The sequence below is a fragment of the Nycticebus coucang genome, chromosome 19 (genome assembly GCF_027406575.1).
Source record: "Nycticebus coucang isolate mNycCou1 chromosome 19, mNycCou1.pri, whole genome shotgun sequence".
Classification (NCBI taxonomy): Eukaryota; Metazoa; Chordata; class Mammalia; order Primates; family Lorisidae; genus Nycticebus; species Nycticebus coucang.
Window position 1 is genome coordinate 6,176,655 of NC_069798.1, and position 20,494 is coordinate 6,197,148.

Consider the following 20,494-nt stretch of genomic DNA (forward strand, 5'->3'; position numbering starts at 1 on the left):
TCTTGCATATTTTCCAGTGAGGGGGGATTTTAGTTGGCTAACGCTGCCATAACAGAGTTCCACCCAATGAGTGGCTTACACCACAGAGATATATTGTCTCATGGATCTGGAGGCCTGAAGTCCCAGATCAGGTTGTCACCAGGGTGGGCAGTTTGTGTGGGCTGTGACGGAGGCTCTGTTTCTGCCCCTCGTCTGGCTTCTGGTGGCTTGCTGGCAATCCGCCCTTCCTCGGCTTCCAGAAGCATCACCCCGGAGGCCGTCTCAGTCTTCATGTGACAGTGTCCTTGTGTGCACATCATTCTTCAAATCCCCCCCTTTAATAAACATACCGCTCCTACTGGATTAGGCCCAGCAAAAGACCTCATTTTCACTTGATTACCTCTGTCACGGCCGTTTCTCCAACAAAGGGCAGATTCTGAGGCATTGCGTGTTGGGACTCAAGCATATAAAGTTGGTGCTGGTGGTGGGACACAATTCCACCTGTGGCGGGAAGATACTAAAAATGTGTAACAATATATCAATATTATATTACAAACTACCACTAAAATATAATAGATTCATATTATATTAGTTGATGAGATGATATGACTAACATAATTATTAATACTAAAGAAATAATAGATATGTTACAAATAAAATATGTAACATAGACATAATTATAACAGTAATGTTTATGGACCACTTACTATGGGCTACATTATTTTTTCTATCTTTTTTCATTTATTTCTCACAAAATTCCATGAGAAAATTATGTTAATGACCTGCAAATTTGTACAAGCAAAGTTATATCAAGATCTGTATATCACTATGCTTTGTGCTCTAATAACGCCACTAAGTGCAGCATTAATGTGCATTTACAAATGGACAGCCATAAGGTAACGAAGTGGATTCTTCTGCACGGTTTGCGAAAATCATCCTATATTCACTATAGGTCTTTTACTACATATAGACAAATTAGAAAGATTTCTCATAACATTTCCACAGTTACAGCTTTTTTTTTTTAGGTAAAATATTGGCTGTGCTCAACTTCTTCACTTCAGATCCCACAGTGCTTTAAAGAAACACCTCGAGTTTCATGTTTTTAAATACTCCATTTCCGAATAGAAAGGACACATTTTATGTCTGCAGATTCCAGGTCCGCAAATGACTTGTTTCCTTCCCATGAGAGGCAAATGAACAATGAGAAGAGATAATGCCCTCTGGTTCAAACAGGATCCAAATAACAACATTAGGGAGGCTGGCTCCTGAGCAAATGATAAGGCCGAATGCCACCCACCCTTCCTGTAAGCACCCTTCGGAGGACAGCAAGTTTCAAAGGGAGGAAGGCAAATGAGGGCATTTTCCTCTTTCCATTAAGGTAACGGGAGTTGTACTAAGAAGGGATCAGAATGACAATAATAGTTTAGATTTTCACAGTGCTTTAAAATTCTCAAAGTGCTACCGCATTTTATTTCGTTTGACTAAAACAAGCCTGTTCAGTGAGCAAGATAAATGTAATGACCCCCCATGTTATAGATAAGGACACTGAGGCCCATGGACAAAGTTTCTACATCTTTAAAACAGCTTATTCTCAGTCTTCGGGAATAGTGTGTAGCATCTCAACGTGGTGGGACCTCACCTATGGTGTATATTGCAAGGGTACGTGTCAAATGTATTAAGAGTAGAGTATAAATGTCATAACACAATAAGTAAGTGAGGGGAAGGCTACGTTAACCAGTTTGATGGAAGCACTCCAAATTGTATGGAAAATCAGTGCATTGTACCCCATAAATGCATTCATGTATAGTTATGATTTACTAAAAAAAGGAAAAGAATTATGAAACTTAGCACAGAAGATGTTGAATGGTTTGGTCTGTTTTTTAAAAACATTATTGTTTTGAAGAGAAATTTTAGGTTTATAGAAAAATTGAAAGAAAGATACAGAGCTATCCCATGCCCCCCACCCCCCGCCCTGCACGTGCAGAGGCTTCCCCGTTATCAGGATCCCTGATTACAGAGGTGCATTTGTTACAACTGATGGGTCTTCATGGACACATCATTATTACCTAGAGTCCATGGTAACATTTAGGTGCTGTACATTTTACGGATTTGGAAATATGTATAATAACGTGTACCACCATCACAGTATCTTACAGAATAGTTTTCCTTCCCTAAAAACCCTTGGTGCTCCACATTAATTCCTCCTCCCCCATTAAGCTCTGACAACCGCTGCTCTTTTTACTGTCTCCATGTTTTTACCTTTTCCAGAATGTCGTAGAGTTAGAATTCTACAGTATATCACCTTTTTAGTTGCCTTCTTTCACTTAGTAATATGAATTTAGATTTCTTTAGTGACTTTTCATGGTAGAAAAAATCACTGACTAATACTCCATTGCCTGGATGTACCTCAGTATATCCATTTTACTGAAGAACATCTCGATTGCTTCCCAATTCTGGTAATTACAAATAAAGATGCTATAAACGTCCTTGTGAAGTACTTTTTTTCTTAACCAAGTTTTCAACTCCTTTGGGTAAACGCTGAGGAGCGCAGATGCTGCACCATATGGTGGGAGCACCTTTACTTTTGTACGGTGGCTATCCTGTTTTATGTTCCCACCAACAATGAATGAGAGTTTCTGTTGCTCTGTATCCTCATCAGCATTTCATGATGTCAGTGTCTGGGGTTCTGTCCATTGCAGCAACAGGTGTGTAGTAGTGTTTAGATGTTTTATTGTTATTCAGTTTTTATTTCATAATCATAAACTTAACTCTGCAATCCACCTAGACATGGACAGGAATAAGGAAAGTATGGAATCTGAAGAACCACAGCGAGAGCACAAAGATTACAGGTTATTGTGAGCAAATAGGGTGGAGGGATGCTTTGCTGAGCTACAGGAGGAAGGATTTGGTGGTTGAAGCAAAACATGAAGTCAAATTTATTGCAGCTGTCCACAGTCAGTAATGGGATCTTCTTGCTGGTCTTGCCGTTCTTGGGCCCACAGCGCTCCATGGCTTCCACAGCACTCACGCCTTCTTTCACCTGCCAAAGCCCACATGCTGCCATCCAACCACTCGGTCTTGGTCGTGCAGATGAACAACTGGGAACCGTTCACGCTGGGTGCAGCATTTGCCATGGACAGGATGCCAGGACCTGTATGCTTCAGGACCAAGTTCTCCTCTTCAAATTTCTCCCCATAGATAGACTTGCCACCAGCTTCACTATGGCGTGTGAAATCACCTCCCTGGCACATAAACCCTGGAATAACTGTGAAAGCGGGAGCCCTTATAACCAAATTCTTTTTCTCCAGTGCTCACAGCATGAAAGTTTTCTGCTGTCTTTGGAACTTTGTCTGCAAACAGTTCAAAGGAGATGTGGCCCAAGGGCTTGCCAGCCGCAGCAATATTGAAGAACACACGGGGGTAGACCGTGGCTGATACCAGACGACTGTAGGAAACGGGCAGTGTCTGATGGAATATTGGAGCATCTTTCCATCTGTGTATTTACCTTCTATATATCTTCTTCTGCCAGGTCTGTAAGGTCTTTGGCCCATTTCTTTGATCAGGTTCTTTTCTTATTGTTGAGCTTTACGAGTTCTTTGTATATATTGGATAACAGTCCTTTATCAGCTATGTGTTTTGCAAATATTTACTCCTGGTCTGTGGTTTGTCTTTTCATATTCTTTTTGTTGTTGTTGTTGTTGTTTTAGAGACAAGATCTTGCTCTGTTTCCCAGGCTGGACTGCAGTGGCTCAATCATAGCTCACTGCAACCTTGAACTCCTAGGTTCAAGTGATCCTCCTGTTTCAGCTCCCAAAGTAGCTGGGACTACAAGCAGTGTCACCATGCCCAACCAATTTTTTAATTTTTTGGAGAGATGGAGTCTTGCTATGATGCCCCAGCTGGTCTTTTTTTTTTTTGAGAGAGAATCTCACTCTGTTACTCTGGGTAGATTGCCAGGGTGTCATTATAGCTCACAGCAACCTCAAACTCATGGGTTCAAGTGATTGTCTTGCCAGGATTACAGACACACACCACAACACCTAGATAATTTTTCTACTTTTAGTAGAGATGGGGCTCTCGCCCTTGCTCAAGCTGGTCTGAACTTCTGAGCTCAGGCAATTCACCTGCCTAGGCCTCCCAGAATGCTAGGATTATAGGCATGAGCCACTATGCCCACCTAACCTGAGCTAGTCTTGAACTCCTGGACTCAAGCAATCCTCTATCTTGGCCTCCCCAAGTTCTGGGGTACAGGCATGAGCTGCTATGACCAGTTATGTTCTCTTGACAGTGTCTTTCAAAGAACAGAATTTTTAATTTTACTGTTTAGCTTACTAATTCTTTCTTTCATGGATGGTGACTTTGGCACTATATCTACAAAGTTATTGTGGAACTTATAGTCATCTAGGTTTTCTACTACATTATCTTCTAGGAGTTTTACAGTTTTATGATTTGAATTCAGGCCTGTGATCAACACTGGCCAATTTTTGTGAAGTGTGTTAAGGTCTGTGTCTAGATCGATCTTTTGCATGTGGATGTCCGGTTGTTCCAGCACCATTCTGAATTTCTTTTCAGGCCAAAATGATGACTAGCTGTCCACCAAGCTTCTCCTAACAGAGCTTTGTATTATTTCACAAATGGCTGCCAACTATCATATGTAAGCAATGAACTACAGAAAAAATAAAACAATACAAGACCACATCATTCATCCAAGGTGTTCAAAGATAATATTTGTTTATTTTAGAAATGAATGAATATTGAGTAACCCTGTACTAGATGCTTGCTTGTATCCTAGGCCAAAGTGAAATAATTTCATCTTCATGAAGCTCACTATCCAGTATGTATATAGTGTGTGTTTATTGGGGGTGGGAGGGTATATTCCGATACTATATAATTATAAAACATGAAGTGTACGGTGAATGAAAACTGTGTTAGGAAGACCTCTTCTAAGAACATAGATTGGGAGAATCAGGAAATCTCTTTCTCAGGAAAAGATATAAGAGCTTAAATTCAGAGCATGGGGATGAGTTAACCAGGCTCAGTTGTGTGTGGGGGAGGGAGTAGTCAAGAGGACAGAGACGCAAGGCAGAGGGAATAGAGTGGGCAAAGCCTCCAATTAGCGGAGCGCAGCACATTCTAAAATATGGAAGAATGTCAGTAACAGCTATCGCTATCCCCAACTCAATTTTTCTCTTTAACACTCTTCCCCTGGGTTTCAAGTTCCATAACACCCTGCAAACTGTTGTTCTTAAGGTCTAACAGATACTTCTGCAGCATCTCATTCAACCTCTTACTGGCATTCAAACTGCTAATCACTTCCCCCCACCCCTTGGAAAGGCTGGAAACATTCTGTTTTTGCAGCTTTTCTTCTTTTGCTTGACATCTTTTTTTTTTTTTTTTTTTTTTTTTTGAGACAGAGCCTCAAGCTGTAGAATGCTGTGGCATCACAGCTCAGCAACCTCCAATTCCTGGGCTCAAGCGATTCTCCTGCCTCTGCCTCCCAAATAGCCGGGACCACAGGCGCCCGCCACAACGCTTGGCTATTTTTTTTTTTTTTTTTTTGTAGAGACAGAGTCTCACTTTATGGCCCTCGGTAGAGTGCCGTGGCCTCACACAGCTCACAGCAACCTCCAACTCCTGGGCTTAAGCGATTCTCTTGCCTCAGCCTCCCGAGTAGCTGGGACTACAGGCGCCCGCCACAACGCCCAGCTATTTTTTGGTTGCAGTTTGGCCGGGGCCGGGTTTGAACCTGCCACCCTCAGTATCTGGGGCCGGCGCCTTAGCGACTGAGCCACAGGTGCCGCCCTACTTGGCTATTTTTTGGTTGCAGCCGTCATTGTTGTTTGGCAGGCCCAGGCTGGATTCAAACCCGCCAGCTCAGGTGTATGTGGCTGGCGCCTTAGCCGCATGAGCTACAGGCGCCGAGCCTGCTTGACATCTTAATATTGAAGCCTTAGAGTTTGATCCCAGGCCCTTCACTTTTCTCTACTTACATTTTTAAAGAGATGTCACCTAGGCTGATAGCCTTATTAGCACTCTTGTTGAGATATTCAAATACATATTTCTAGACCTGGCCTATGCAGATGCGGACTCAATATGTGTAATTACCTTCTTGACATCTTCACTGAACACCAAATGAGGCTTTTGAAGTTAGTGAGGAAAAAACTGATCCCTATAACCTCAAATTTCATTATCTCCCAGGTTCCCCATCTCAATAAGGGAGGGACTCATCGTCGTTCTTCTTTTCCCTTTTCTCTACCTCCATATAAATATAGTAGTAAATTTTGACCTCCAAAATACATCCTATTCATTCCTTTCTACCTTTATTTCTACTTTTTAATTCAACTAATGAAGCCCAGACAAGCCCACATGTTCTCAAAATAGTTTTCCATCCCTTAAGAGATACTTATTCCCTCTTAAATACAATTCCTTGTGGCAAACAGAATGTTTCTGTTAAAATGAAATTCAGATCACTCCTCTGAATAAAACCCTTCAGTGCATTTTACTTTCATTTGGAATAAACTCAGACTTCTTCACTTGGCCTACAGGCCTTTCATAATGTGGTCCAAACTCACCTGTTTGACTTCACCTGCTTCCGCCCTTTTCTACCTATGGTAGGCAAAATAATACCTTCTCTCCTCATGATATTCACACCCTAATCCCTTGAAACCACAAATATGTTATCTTATAAGGCTAAGAAGAATTGAGGGTGCAGATGAAATGGAGGTCAGCAATCAAATGACCTTAAAATGAAGATATTATCATAGACTATCTTGGTGGTCCAATGTAATCCGAAAGGTTCTGAAAAATGTAAGTGGGAGGCAGAAGAGTCAGAGAAGTTGTGATGATGGAATCAAGGTCAACAAAGTGATGCGATGACCTTGCTAGCTTCAAAGACGGAGGTAGAGGGCCATGAGCCCAGAAATGCAGAATCCTCTAGAAGCTGGAAAGGGCAAGGAAATGTATTCTGTCATAAAGTTTCCAGAAAGGAACAAAGCCCTGTAAACACCTTGGTTATAGCCCAGCGAGACCTGCTCTGTTCCCATATGTTAGCACAGCTGACCTGGCTCTGTCCTATTGTTTGGAGCTCAGCTTCACAGAGAAGTCTTCCATGCCCACTCCGTTTAAAGTTGCTTTCCATCACTTTCTATAACATTATATTTATTTTGTTCATACCATTGTGCTCTATGGAATTATCTTGGACAGTAGGGGTATAGTTGCTTGTAGCCTAGTTCCTGATTCTAGAATAGAATTTCCATGAGAATAAGACCCTCGGCCTTGCTCATCACTATATTATGTACATATGCCTTCCACACAGGGCACGGGTTAAATGCTCACTACAGAAATATTGACCACTGAATGAACAAAACCCACTCTGGGTGGGCTACAGAGTTGTAGGGGAAACTGAGCCCTGATCTTTAGCATAAAACTCACTTCCTTGCGGGCACCTGTAGTCTCAGCTGCTCGGGAAGATGAGGCAAGAGACTCGCGTAAGCCCAAGAGTTAGAGGTTGCTATGAGCTGTGACACCACGGCACTCTACCCGAGGGCGGTACAGTGAGACTCTGTCGCTACCAAAAGCGACACTTCCTGCTTGGAAGACCTAGGGAATCATGAGAATGACTTGTGAGTTGTGTGTGTGCAGGAGATCAGAAAACTGGCTTCCAAGAGAGAATGTGTAGGTGAGGTGTGGCCCTACCAGGCCTAATGGTTATGGTAAAGGTTCTTAGATTCCAAAGGTCTTTTGATGCTGGAGGCAGAGGTTGTGCTCAAGGTCTGCCGTTTTGCAAAAACAGAGGTGGAGACATTGTATCTGACTTCTCCGTGTCCTCCCTAATCAGTGCTAATGTCCAACAAGCAGCTTTTGTGGACTTCTTCCTGTTTTATGATAATAAATATGGACCCGAGGTTTAGTTAGGAGGGCTTTTCCCAGAGTTCTTCAGTCCCCCAGCACAGACTCTGTGTCAAGCCTCTTCGTCCCTCACCTCAAGACCCCTTCATCTAGTGATCCCAACCCCCTTCACAGAGTAATAGGGAAGGGGTGTGGGAAGAGGATGAAGACAGGTGCAAAGCACAAGGTATCTTTCACCTGTGTCAACAACTTGGAGCTTTATCCTATGAATATTGATAAGTCATGGAAAAATTATAGCCAGGAGAGTGATGGCGATGTATTAATATTACTGATTTTTTAAAATTAGTTAAAGCCAAATGGAGAGGAGAAGACATCAGGAGAATAGTTAGGAAGGATGCTAGTGGGTAGTCCAGGCAAAAGATGTGGTAAACTTGGACTAGGAGTGAAAAAAGCTAATGTATTAGAGACAACATTTGGAATTAAAATCAACAGGACTAGGTTATAGATGGGGATATAAATAGATCTCAAAAACAATTTCTGGATTTACAGTCTGAGCAACTTTGAAGATAATCATAATGACAATTTCTAAGGTGAGAAAAATGAATGAATAAGCCTGACTGGGTGTACCAAGGGGAAATGGGGAGTCCGGTGGAGGCGTCACATAGGCAACGAAAATTTCAGCCCAGAACTCAGCAGTGGTGGCAGATGATGTGTTTTGAAGATAAAGACATTAAAATCCATGGGATTGGATGAAATCATGTAGAGAGAGCACAAAAAGAGAGAAGGGCTCAGGAGATTGCAAGTTCTGTACTGAGAAGCCTTATTGTTGTCACTGCAACTCAGAAAGCGGTCCATCATTCAGCAGGAAGGATGCCTGTTTGTGGCTGAGACGTTGCTCAATCCTTCAAACTACTGTGATGCTCCCATTCTACCCGGGTGGGATTCCCTCGCTTTCCCACTCTCCTGCAGGCATTCACAGAGAGGTAAAGAAAATTGAAAAAGAGTAGTCAAGGAGGTTGAGAGAAATCAGGAGACTTTCATGCCAGAAAATCTGCAAGACCCCCCAAAAATGGGCAAGGATTTTTGTTTGATAAACAATTCCTGTCTTACCAGAGTATTGTGAAACCAAAGACTGAATACTAGCCTCTCAGCCTAAATTCTTACACTGGAAGCCAATTTAGGAAGGATGTTCTCTCATGGAAACAATTCTTGTAATTGTATCAAGTTTTCCTGCACTAATATTATCAAAAGGACCATGTCTCAGAAAACCCTCCCCTCTAGCGACTCCTGGGAAGTGGCCAAATTCAAGCATCCCGACTGTTTCATTGAGGAGGTCAGCGTGCTCCTCCAAACCACCTTGTTCAGAGGTTCTCCAGGTGGGGACTCTGGGCTTCCCCAGACCTTTTCAGCTGTCTGCCAAGCCAAAACTATCTCCATAAGAATGGCAACATGTCATTTATCTTTGTCACTCTCATTCTCCCTGAGTGAAGGCTTCTTGAGGCTACATGGCAGGTGATATCACCGACTGAAGGTCAAAAGAGATAAAAGAGTGCATTAAAGAGATTTGCAAAACTGTAAACCAATGCCACTCTTCTGTTTTGGAAAATGCAGTTATTTTTCATGAAAATGTCAACAAGTAAGGGGCTCATTACTATTTTAAATAAACTGATTTTTTAAATTTTTCCTGTTTTAATTTTAAAGACAGTAAATACTGATAGATAAAACTCATATCAACAGAAGTGCCTCAGCAATTTTCATGAGTGATATGTGGTCATGAGACCAATGTTTGCAACTCACTGTCCTAACCCGGCAGAAGTTAGGGACAGTGAACAGCAGGCTCCCCTTCCCTAGTGTTCACAGCCATTCCCTCTCTAGAGGATGCACAGCAAACACACATCTACACTAGAATTTGGGAAATTTCTTCCCAATCTCCAGATGGAGACAGCTGTGCCTCTGCATTGATGTTGAATCTTTTTTTTTTTTTTTTGAGACAAGGTCTCACTCTACAGCTCAGGCTAGGGGGCAGTGACATCATCATAGCTCATTGCAACTTCAAACTCCTGGGCTGAAGTGATCCTCTTGCCTCAGTCTCCCAAAGAGTTAGGATTACAGGCATGAGCTGCCACACCCAGCCTTGAATCTTGATTAAAAACCTTAGTAGCTTCATACCTAGTCTGCCTTTCAGATCCTCAGCTGCACTTACACCCAGGACCTCCACTCAGCCTAAACCTCTGGACACAACTCTGATTATTTTGATGAAAGGAACATGGGTATCTGTTCGCTCTCCGTAGGAATGACACAAATAGGGAAAGGAAACCTTTAGGCCTGGAGTCCTGGTGCCTGGGAGTGGTCAGTGGCTTGGGGCTCACCTGTGGCCAGGACCTGGGGCCCATCAGCACCCTCCCATGGCCAGACCTAGATTCATCACGGACTGAGCCACCTCCTCATGGGCTCTGGGGTCATCTGAGTAGGGCTGTTTGTGTCCAAGGCTGTCTGTGCAATTGCAGGAACAACTTGCTCACACTACAGCCAGCTGCGTGGCTGTCCTCCCGGCTGGCTTTCTTGAGCTCTTTTTTTCTTCTTTCTTTATTGCTACACACAATGTATGAACACATAAGGCAGAAAACCATAAGGATCTCTGGGGCCTCAAGAAACAGCAAGGGAGGAAGAGGTCCCAGAAACATTTCTTAAAGTACAGGACACATCAGTACTCAGACCAGAGGGATTGAAGGCAGGCCAGAGCCAGCAGAGAGACAGACTACAGGCTCCTTCTCACGCCCAGAACCACAACAACAGCAGAGAGCCCTCCATCAGCAGCCAGTCCACATGGCAGGATGCTGCACCATGGGGAAGTCTGCACAGGGAGCACTCCCCTCCAGAGGGAGAGAAGCACAACTAAAGCCTCCTTCCTACTCGTTCCCTTGAGGGTGACAACTGAGGAAAAGGTAAGTAGTTCCCATGTCACTCTGACCACTTCCCCAGCTGCGCTGGATCCAGATGCCTCCATAATGTGGCATCTACCAAAGCCTATCCCAGCTCCGATCTTGACCAGACCATGAGGTGTCCAAAGTTCATAGGAGGAGAGGAAGAGGCTGGTGAAACCAAACAGATCTTTCTTTGCAGTGGTCACTGGGGCTGTGGCTTGCTGCTAATTTGTCTCCAGCCTGCTCTTTCAGCTGCATGGCCAGGTGCAAGGCCTCAGTGACATATCACAGGGCTGAGAAGCGCTTGGCTTGTCGGGCCAGGGCAGATTTTGCTTTGTTCACAAAGGTTTGCAGGTTGCAGTCCAGCTGCCTGGTCATCTCAGACAGCTCAAGCCAGGCTGGTCCATGGTGTATAATTTCCTCAAGCTCTTTCCACAGCCTTCTCCAGCTCCCTGATCTGAGTCATGGATTCACTGAAGCTGGACATCTGGGAAGACCGTTATTCTTCTTCCTTGGAGAAGTTGCCTGTCATCAGGGTCTCACTAGAGCTGGTTTCCCTTCTGTTTCCATCTGAGTTGGCTGCGCTCCACTGGGCCCACTGTGGGGGCTCAGCTCCTTGGCCCTGTCTGCATATCTCCGTGTGTTTAAAGCTTATTCACAGAAGCTTATGTCTGGTGAAATCATGGCAATCATGAGAGTCCTTGAGCTCTCCCTGATACATGAGTCCTTCAACACCTGTGTTGGATTGCTGTCATGGAATGGGTTGTGAGCCTTGCTCTGTCCCAGGGCCCTGATATACTCCTTCGGTTCCAGGAGACTCTTTTGATTTCTGCACCCTCCATTTAGTTCTGCTAGTCAGCACAGGAAGTGTCTGCACCATGCTCATTCCCTGCCAGATCCACCAAAGACAACTTGTCATGCATTTTCCCTTTTGCTTGAAGAAGAATCTGGAAGCAGGCATGGGAACAGGAGGAGTTTGAGTTAGAAAACATCTGCCCAGAGGTTCTGCACGTGCTGTCCATGTTGACCATCTTGATGACGTCACCAGCAAAGTTAACCAGGTGCTCCTGCAGCCTCGCCACCTGCTGCTTGCCATCTTTCAGCACATGAAGCTTGGCCTTCTTGTTGAGTAGGTCAAACAGCTCCCATTGTAGATCTGAAGAAATGTCACACAGACTTACACACACCATTGTTGGTAGCAGGGCTGATTCTTCAGCAGGAAGACCTCCCAGGAGGCCATGGTGTCCCTTTGGACATGTTCTGGGCTTTCCCAGAGAGGTCTCTCTCCATAGTGTGTGTCTTGCTATCTCCAATCCAGCCATATGTAAAACAAGTTGCTTTTGATCCTTCAAATTTGTCTGTACCAGTGTGACCTTGCTGTAAACCTGTAGATGACTTCATTCAAAGCCATTTGATCAAATAAAAAGGCAAAGCAGAAGGCCTGGTTCTTCACATACGTTGTTAAGTCCACTTTTAATACGGTTTAATGTGCAAGAAGAGACACTTGCTAGGAATGGAAATCACATCAATTTTTTTCTTGGCCAAAATGTTCAGTGGGCATTTCCTAACACAGACACGTATCCTGTGCTGTTCAATACTATCAGTCATAGCAAGTGGATGACATTCCAAAGTAGTCTGAAATTATTTAATCATTTAGGCAAATTCCCATATTCCCTTTATTCTCATTTTTGTGTTCGGGGCACTCTTCTTATTTCTTGTCCCCTCCCCCCAACTTCCTCGGAACTGAGTTCCCAGCATTTGCAAAAGAGCTGCCTGGAATGGGGTGCCTGGAATGGGGTGCCTGGAGTGGGGTGCCTGGAATGGGGTGCCTGGAGTGGGGTGCCTGGAGTGGGGTGCCTGGAGTGGGGTGCCCTTGCTCTTCCCGCCTGGTCACCCTCAACAGTATTTCAGGCACTGCTGGGCAGGAGGGTCGGGGATGGGGGCTGAAAAGGGCTGCAGATCCATCTGGTGACACAGAACCGAGACAGTTGACATGCAGGTAGAGTGGCCCAGAAGATCTCTCTCTCTTTCTCCTCTACAAAGTCTTAATGCCCCATACACCAACACAGTTTTCCCTTCAAAGGTTGAACTTGAAGGAATATTCTAACCCCCGGGGTTTTCAGTTTCAGAGTTCTACCTTTCCACCCCCTTATCACACCTGGCAGCAAACAAGTGCCAATGTCCACCTGGTCCAGGATAGGGGCCCCGACCGTCCTGCAGGAGGCATCCAGGCCAGCCTGGCAGAGCCGCAGCCAGCAGTAGCCTCTGAGTCTGTACAGTGCGGCGGCCCAGGCCCTGTGGCACCTCATGTCCTGAGAGGCCGCAAAAGCTATTAGGGTTCCAGCTTTTCTCAGCAATGGGACCTCCGTGGATGGGACAGCGGCCCCTCTGGATAGCTGAGTGCAGGGGTGATGCGAAACTGAAAGGTGGGTGGGGAGTTAAAGGACCCAGCTCGGTGTTTACACTTCGTCTCCAACCCACGGCCAAGCAGTTACCAGCGGCGAAATCCTTCTCCATTACAGGGGAATGGTCTTTTTTTTTTTTTTTTGTAGAGACAGAGTCTCACTTTATGGCCCTCAGTAGAGTGCCGTGGCATCACACAGCTCACAGCAACCTCCAACTCCTGGGCTTAAGCCGATTCTCTTGCCTCAGCCTCCCGAGTAGCTGGGACTACAGGCGCCCGCCACAACGCCCGGCTATTTTTTGGTTGCAGTTCAGCCAGGGCCGGGTTTGAACCCGCCACCCTTGGTATATGGGGCCTGTGCCTTACCGACTGAGCCACAGGCGCCACCCGGGAATGGTCTTGAGTCCAGAGCATCCTGCCCAGGAGAAGAAAATTTAAAAGTCCACGGAAAGACCTTTATTTATTTATGTATTTATTTTAGGAAAGACCTTTAAATTCAAAGGAGCTGGTCGGGGTGAGGCTAAGCTGTCGGGAGTGGGAACTTGACTTTAAAGGCAATGGAAACTTTCAGTAACTCTCAGAGCAAAAGACGCTGTGTCACACACCGAGAAACAACCCTGTGATATCAGTTTTTCTATCCCTAGCCTGCTCTAATAGATATTAGATGTATCTAATAGATACATCTCTGGACTAATTTAAAACGTGGTCCTTGCAACTTGGCTTTTCAACGTCCAGTATAGATTTCATGTACCCATGACCGCTTGTAGTGGTAATCAATGCTAACCATCTTACATTAAATAAAACATTAACCATATCAAAGAGTAATCTTCACATTGTAAAAGCAAGTTCTAGTTAAAAACTCCAAGGACAGCTAATGAAAACCCCATGTGCGTGTTTAAGATCAAGGCGCAGTAGAGTGCGCCTAGGTTTAATCTGCAGGAAATGGGAGGGAAATAGCCTAAGAATCTGTACCGTGCATTCCTAGATCCCATGGAAAACATTTAGAAACCATTAGAACTGTATCCTGGAAACTTTTTAATAAGTTTAGGACTTTCGAGTCTCCAGTTTACCAGCTGAGTCTTAAACTTACCAATTCTTCACGTCCCCTATGAAGTCCACCAACGCCTTATGTTCAATCCTGTTTTACCTTTTTCTATGCGGTTGTGTTTGAGAATGCAATAGGGGCTTTTAAAAGCTACGTCACAGTATATACATGGACATCTGGAAGACTCTCACCTCACCAAATGACTAATGTTTCAGACATCATTGACAAGGACAAAGAAATTGTAGAACGCAGACGGATGGCTGTGCTCTGAAAGAATAGAAGCTGAAAGAGCAGGCAGTTTATCATACGCTGCTTTGCAGGGTCAGCACAGCACTGGGGCCGACAGGGACACTTGAGGAGCCTGAGAGCAGATACCAGTTTACACAAGAGAAACATCGTACCGCGTTCAGGAGGTTTCTTAGAAAATGAAAACCGGCACTGGGTTCTACCTGTTGGATTGAACATTACCCAGCCGTGATTGATGCGTAAAGGAGAGAACTGAACTGAGAAGGGTGCCGGAGGTGAGAAGGCTGTCTATGAACCAGAAGACAAAGTGTCATTCTTATTTAGAGATTCAGATTCACAGATTAACAAAATAGCCAATTGCATGGCTTCAGGGTAGAGACTTAAGGAAAGGGGGGTGATGGTTAAATATCAGGATTTGGGAGACAGACTGATGAGGTCGGATCCTGGCTTGGTCACTTTCCAACTTTATAACCTGGGCAAGTTAATTTCAACCACTTTGATAGGGATAATAGTGATAGTATCATGAGGATTCATTAAGTAGATATCTATAAAACGCTTACCACAGCACATGCTTACGAAGGTGGTTAGCATGGAGTGACAGGACAGACCACTTGGAATGAAGTTCGTGTTCTCTTTTATGTTTTTTTGCAGTTCTTGGCCGGGGCTAGGTTTGAACCTGCCACCTCCAGCATATGGGGCTGGCACCCTACTCCTTGGAGCCACAGGCACCGCCCAGGAATGAAGTTCTAAACTTAGCCCATCTCCAAGTATTAAACTATGCTCAGTTCAGCTTCACCATGGGCTGGACAGGAAAGGAACACAGTCGATATACAGATGAAGGATAATAGTGGAAGTGGCAAGATCACCAACAGAGGAGTATTACAAACCAATGGTGAATTCACTAAAGCACACACTTTAGTGAATTCACTAAAGAAACACAAGTCCGAGTGACAGACTGTCATAGGGTATTTAGACTCTACAAGGACAGGAATGTTAGCTGTACATAATTTTCTCAGTCTTGCCCACAAGCCACTGGCATAGTTCACAGAACCCAGGACGGTATCAGGAGACCTCAACTCTTTTGATATCTGGGCCACCTTTTAGCTCATTTGACCTCACACAAGTCATTTAATCTTCTTCTTCCTCAGCCCTTAAATGAAAATCGTAGGATTTTGATCGCTTGCTTAGTACACTTTGCTAAGAATATAGAGATGAGGATATGAAAGTATTTGGGGGTAATTACAGGATCAGAACTAGACTTCTAAGGTTTATTAAGTGATGAAGAAATATTATTTGAATTGAACTGTATAATTTTCAGAATAAACACAAGTAGAAGTAGATAGTATATACGTATATTTATGTAGCCAGAGCTTCAGATGTAGAAGCAGACAGACCCCCTGGATTCTAGTTCCCCTTCTGACATTAATTAGCTTTGTGACTTTTTAAATAAGTCAGTTAACCCTTTATAGTTTTCTCAGTTGAAGAACACAGATAATAAATTCTTAACCCACTGTGCTATTTTGGGAGTCAAATATACACGAGTGAACAGTTTGTGATACTCTCTAAAGAAATACAAGTGTCATATTACAGGGGTATTTGTGAAACTTGGTAAATGTAGAATATAAATGTTTTGGCACAGTAACTGAGATAACGCCGGAAAGGCTATGTTAACCACTGGGATAAAAATGTGTCAAATGGTTTATGAAGTGAGTGTATGATGCCCCATAATCATATCATTGTATACACTTATGATTTAATAAAAAAATTAAAAAAAAAAAAAAAAAAAGAAATACAAGTGTGAGTTTCCTACTGACCCTGTATTTGCATCAGTAGGATATTAATGTGCAAATGAGTCCCTTTCGTTGCTTGTTTGGAACTCATTTTCCTCCTCCTGGACATTTTTTAAGTTTTACCCTGTACCAACTTTTATATCTTTAAATGTGGTCCCTTGATCAAAACCAGCTTGACAAACATTTCTTTCACAACTCTGCTTTCTTTTGAGAACATCTGGTTAAAAAGAAAAAAGAAAAAAAGGAGGAACACGACAGGAGCTATAATAGGTTAATGCTGTAGCAACCTGACATAAGAAGCAGTTCAACAAATTCAACGTGACTGAGGAGAGTCAGTTAATTTAGCTGTGCAGAGAGAGACGGAAAGGCCGTGGTTGCTGTCACTGTCTTCAAAGAAAAGCCGTTTTTTATAACAGCTATTGTGTCCATTATTATAATTGATAATGTGGTCTACTGCTAAAGTTTAATGTCCCTGTTTTTACAGGGAGAGAAGTTTGCTGAAACTAGAAAGCATGCATTTAACATTTTTTGCAACCATTTATTGAAATGAAATTATCCAAACATGATCCATTTACATCCTCTGTAGGAAATAGTACTCCATAGATATTAGTTACTGAATGTTTTATTTCCAGAGTTTTTAAAAACACATCTTATTTTCCCCTCTTAGTGAAAATACTTTTTTTTTGAGACAGAGTCTTACTTTGTCACCCTCGGTAGAGTGCCGAGGCGTCACAGCTCACAGCAACCTCAAACTCTTGGGCTTAAGGGATTCTCTTGATACAGCCTCCCGAGTAGCTGGGACTACAGGCGCCTGCCACAACATTGGCTATTTTTAGTTGCAATTCTCATTGCTGTTTTAGCTGGCTGGGGCTGGGTTTGAACCGGCTACCCTTGGTACATGGGGCCAGCGCCCTACCCACTGAGCCACAGGCACCGCCCCTGAAAATACTTTTATGTAGCTTTCACTCTTAATGCAGAGAGAAAGTTTAAAGTTTATCTCAAATCCCTCAAAATCATTTCTTAGAATTATTTGAATTTTTAAAAAATTCCAAATAAGGAAATGTCACTATTTCTTTCTCAGTTTTTATTTGCACGCAGTTTGAACTGTTTTCTCAAATGTGAAATGTATCTGTTGACACAGAGGATGAAATGAATTTGAGATGCGTATCAAGGTGCTTCTCAGGAGAAGAGGGGCTCCCTGCTCCCATTGCAGCGTTCTCTCTCAGCCCGAACCAATAATTTTCTCTGCATATTTTAGCAAAGTGGCATGAATGATGCAAAGCACAGCATGGACCAAAGTCTGAAAGAAATCTCTCCTCATGCGTGGTTTCTCCTGCGCTGAGGGTAGAGCAATCATCTCCTGCAGGGTGGGTGCCCAGGCTCTCTCTAGTCTCAGCCAGGGAGGGAGACAGGTCAGTCGTCCACTGGCTACTGCTTTGTTTGGAGATCACGGCTATCAGATGGCCTCTCTTTTCAAGGATGCTTTATCTACTGTGTCACATCATCCCTCCAGGGAGAGCAAAACTCCTCCTTCAGCAGCAGGGCAGAAGGATTCGCCCAGCAATCTCCTGTATTGGAAACAGCCATTATGTATATTTCTCTTCCATGCGACCAAAAAAGATTTTCTCAGCCTACCACCTTTCTACTTTTAGGAAAAGAAAAATGGCCTGGCCAGTGATGTCTGGGATAAGGGAGAGATGGCATATTTCTTCAAAATCTACTGCTGCTAGCCAATGCTTTGGAGGTTTTTTTTTTTTTTTTTTAGAGACAGAGTCTCACTCTATCACCTTGGGTAGAGGGCTGTGCTGTGGCGTCACACCTCACAGCAACCTCCAACTCCTGGGCTTAGGTGATCTCTTGCCTCAGCTTCCTGAGTAGCTGGGACCACAGGCACCCGCCCCCGTGCCCGGCTATTTTTTTTGTTGTGCAGTTTGGCCAGGGGCCAGGTTTGAACCCACCACCGTTGGTATATGGGGCCTGTGCCCTACTCACTGAGCCACAGGCGCCGCCCGCTTTGCAGGCCTTTTTGGACAACTTTTTAATGTAACATATATTTTATATATTCATATTCACAGTATTCACATCCCATTACTTGCCTTCTGTCCCATGGAAAGAATCTGATTAAATATTGGTTAAATATTTATAGATAACTTTATTCATTTTATTACTATTTATAATATCCAAAAAAAACTGGATATAATCTTCATGTTTAGCCACAGGGAAGAATACTATAATATTATGCCTTCATTAAAAAGGGTGTTTTTGGCCAGGCCTGGTGGCTTACACCTGTAATGCCAGTACTGTGGGAGGCTGAGGCGGGTAGATTTCTTGAGCTCAGGAGTTCGAGACCAGTCTGAGCAATAGTGAGACCCTGTCTCTACTAACAATAGAAAAACTAACCAGGCATTGTGGTGTTTTCCTGAAGTCCCAGCTACTTGGGAGGCAGAGGCAGGAGGATCACTTGAACTGAAGACTTTGAGGTTGCTGTGAGCTGTGATGATACCACGGGATTCTATCCTGGGACAACAGAGTGAGGCTCTATCTCAACACAAAAAAACTGCTGTTTTCAATTTTGAGGATGTGCAAAAATGCTTTCCATACAATGTTACATGAAAAATCCAACAAAACAAAATACCTGATGGAACAAAACAATACCTGATGGAACATCCAGAATGAATTCGAGTTTTCCACCTATCCATTCATATCTGGTCCACAGGAAAAATGAAAATGAAATATACCAAAATGTTAACAGTCACTTTCTGTAGGTGATGGAGTGGTAGGATGACCTTTGTTTTCTTTTATACACTTATGTGCATAAATTTCTCTACAATTATCAGGTACTACTTTTATAATCAGGAATAAAAAACTTTCAAAAATGCAATCTTATTACAAACATTTGGAAATTACTAAAAAGTGTGCTATGGTTTAGATATTTGTCTCTGAAAGCTCATGTTCAAGTCTGATCCCGCTGTTGGAAGTGGGGCCTAGTGGGAGGTAGATCCCTCAGGAATAGATGAATATCCTCCCTTACAGGGGAGAGGGTTCTTGTTGTGTTAGCTCCCACAGGAGCTAGTTATTAATGAGAGCCTGGTGCCCACCCCTGCTTCCTCTGGTCTGTGAGCCCTGCGTACTCCCTTCCACCGTTTGCCATGAGTGGGAGCAGCCTGAGGCCCTCACCAGGTGCCCAATCTTGAACCTTCTAGCTATCAGAATTGTGACCCAAATAAACCATTTTTCTTTAAGAAGATACCCAGCCTCAGGTATTCTGTCACAACAGCATAAAACAGACTAAGATAGTGTAATCAAAATAAAATAAAAATTTCCATGCTCTCACTATACAGAATTAATAGTCTTTTAAAAAAAAATGTATTTTCTTCTGATCTCTTTTTCGTGTAAACTGCATTCGCACCGCACAGTTAGTTGACTTTTTTCACGTGACTATAAATTGTCGAGTCCCCCTACCATCGCTGAGCGTGGACCACAGGGTGTGAGATGACAGATGGGGATTTTAGTTCCTCCCACCCATCATGGTTCCTGGGTGCCTGCAGTGCAAGCTTCTCACCTCGCTGCACATGACTCCGGAGTTCAAGATAGAGTTAGTGGCGTGCTGGTGATTATTTTGATACAAGATAGCCCCAGACACAAGCCAACTAATTTAATTGCTCTTCAACTAAGAAATAGCACTAGCTGTTCCAATGCTGGACTTTCTGAGTGATGGTACTACATTTATTTCACAGTAGATTTTAAGTGATAGGGATTTTTCTTTTTCTTTTTTTTTTTTTTTTTGTAGAGACAGAGTCTCACTTTATGGCCCTCGGTAGAGTGCCGTGGCCTCACACAGCTCACAGCAACCTCCAACTACTGGGCTTAAGTGATTCTCTTGCCTCAGCCTCCCTAGTAGCTGGGACTACAGGCGCCCACCACAACGCCTGGCTATTTTTTTTTTTGGTTGCAGTTTGGCCGGGGCCGGGTTTGAACCCGCCACCCTCGGTATATGGGGCCGGCGCCTTACCGACTGAGCCACAGGCGCCACCCAGTGATAGGGATTTTTCAAAGATATTTTGGTTTTAAGCAGTTTTCATCCTGGGCACCGACCCACAGCAGTGGGCTGCAGCAAGGTCTCCTGGAGGTGGCCTTGGACAACAGTCCTGCCAGGAGGCTCTGTGCTCAGGGCAATCTTTGACCTTCACCACAGGTCCAATTCTTAAACACAGTTATGGCTGCAGGCCCTGGATTTCCTGCAGCCTAAAAAAGAGGA

The 20,494-nt window shown here is 43.7% G+C and overlaps 2 pseudogenes; both read right to left on the reverse strand.

Annotated features, from left to right (window-relative positions):
- Positions 1 to 2,915: 2,915 nt before the first annotated feature.
- Positions 2,916 to 3,251, reverse strand: LOC128571905 (peptidyl-prolyl cis-trans isomerase A-like; annotated as a pseudogene).
- Positions 3,252 to 10,953: 7,702 nt separating this feature from the next.
- On the reverse strand, positions 10,954 to 12,437 carry LOC128572122 (kinesin-like protein KIF2C; annotated as a pseudogene).
- Between the last annotated feature and the right edge of the window lie 8,057 nt (positions 12,438 to 20,494).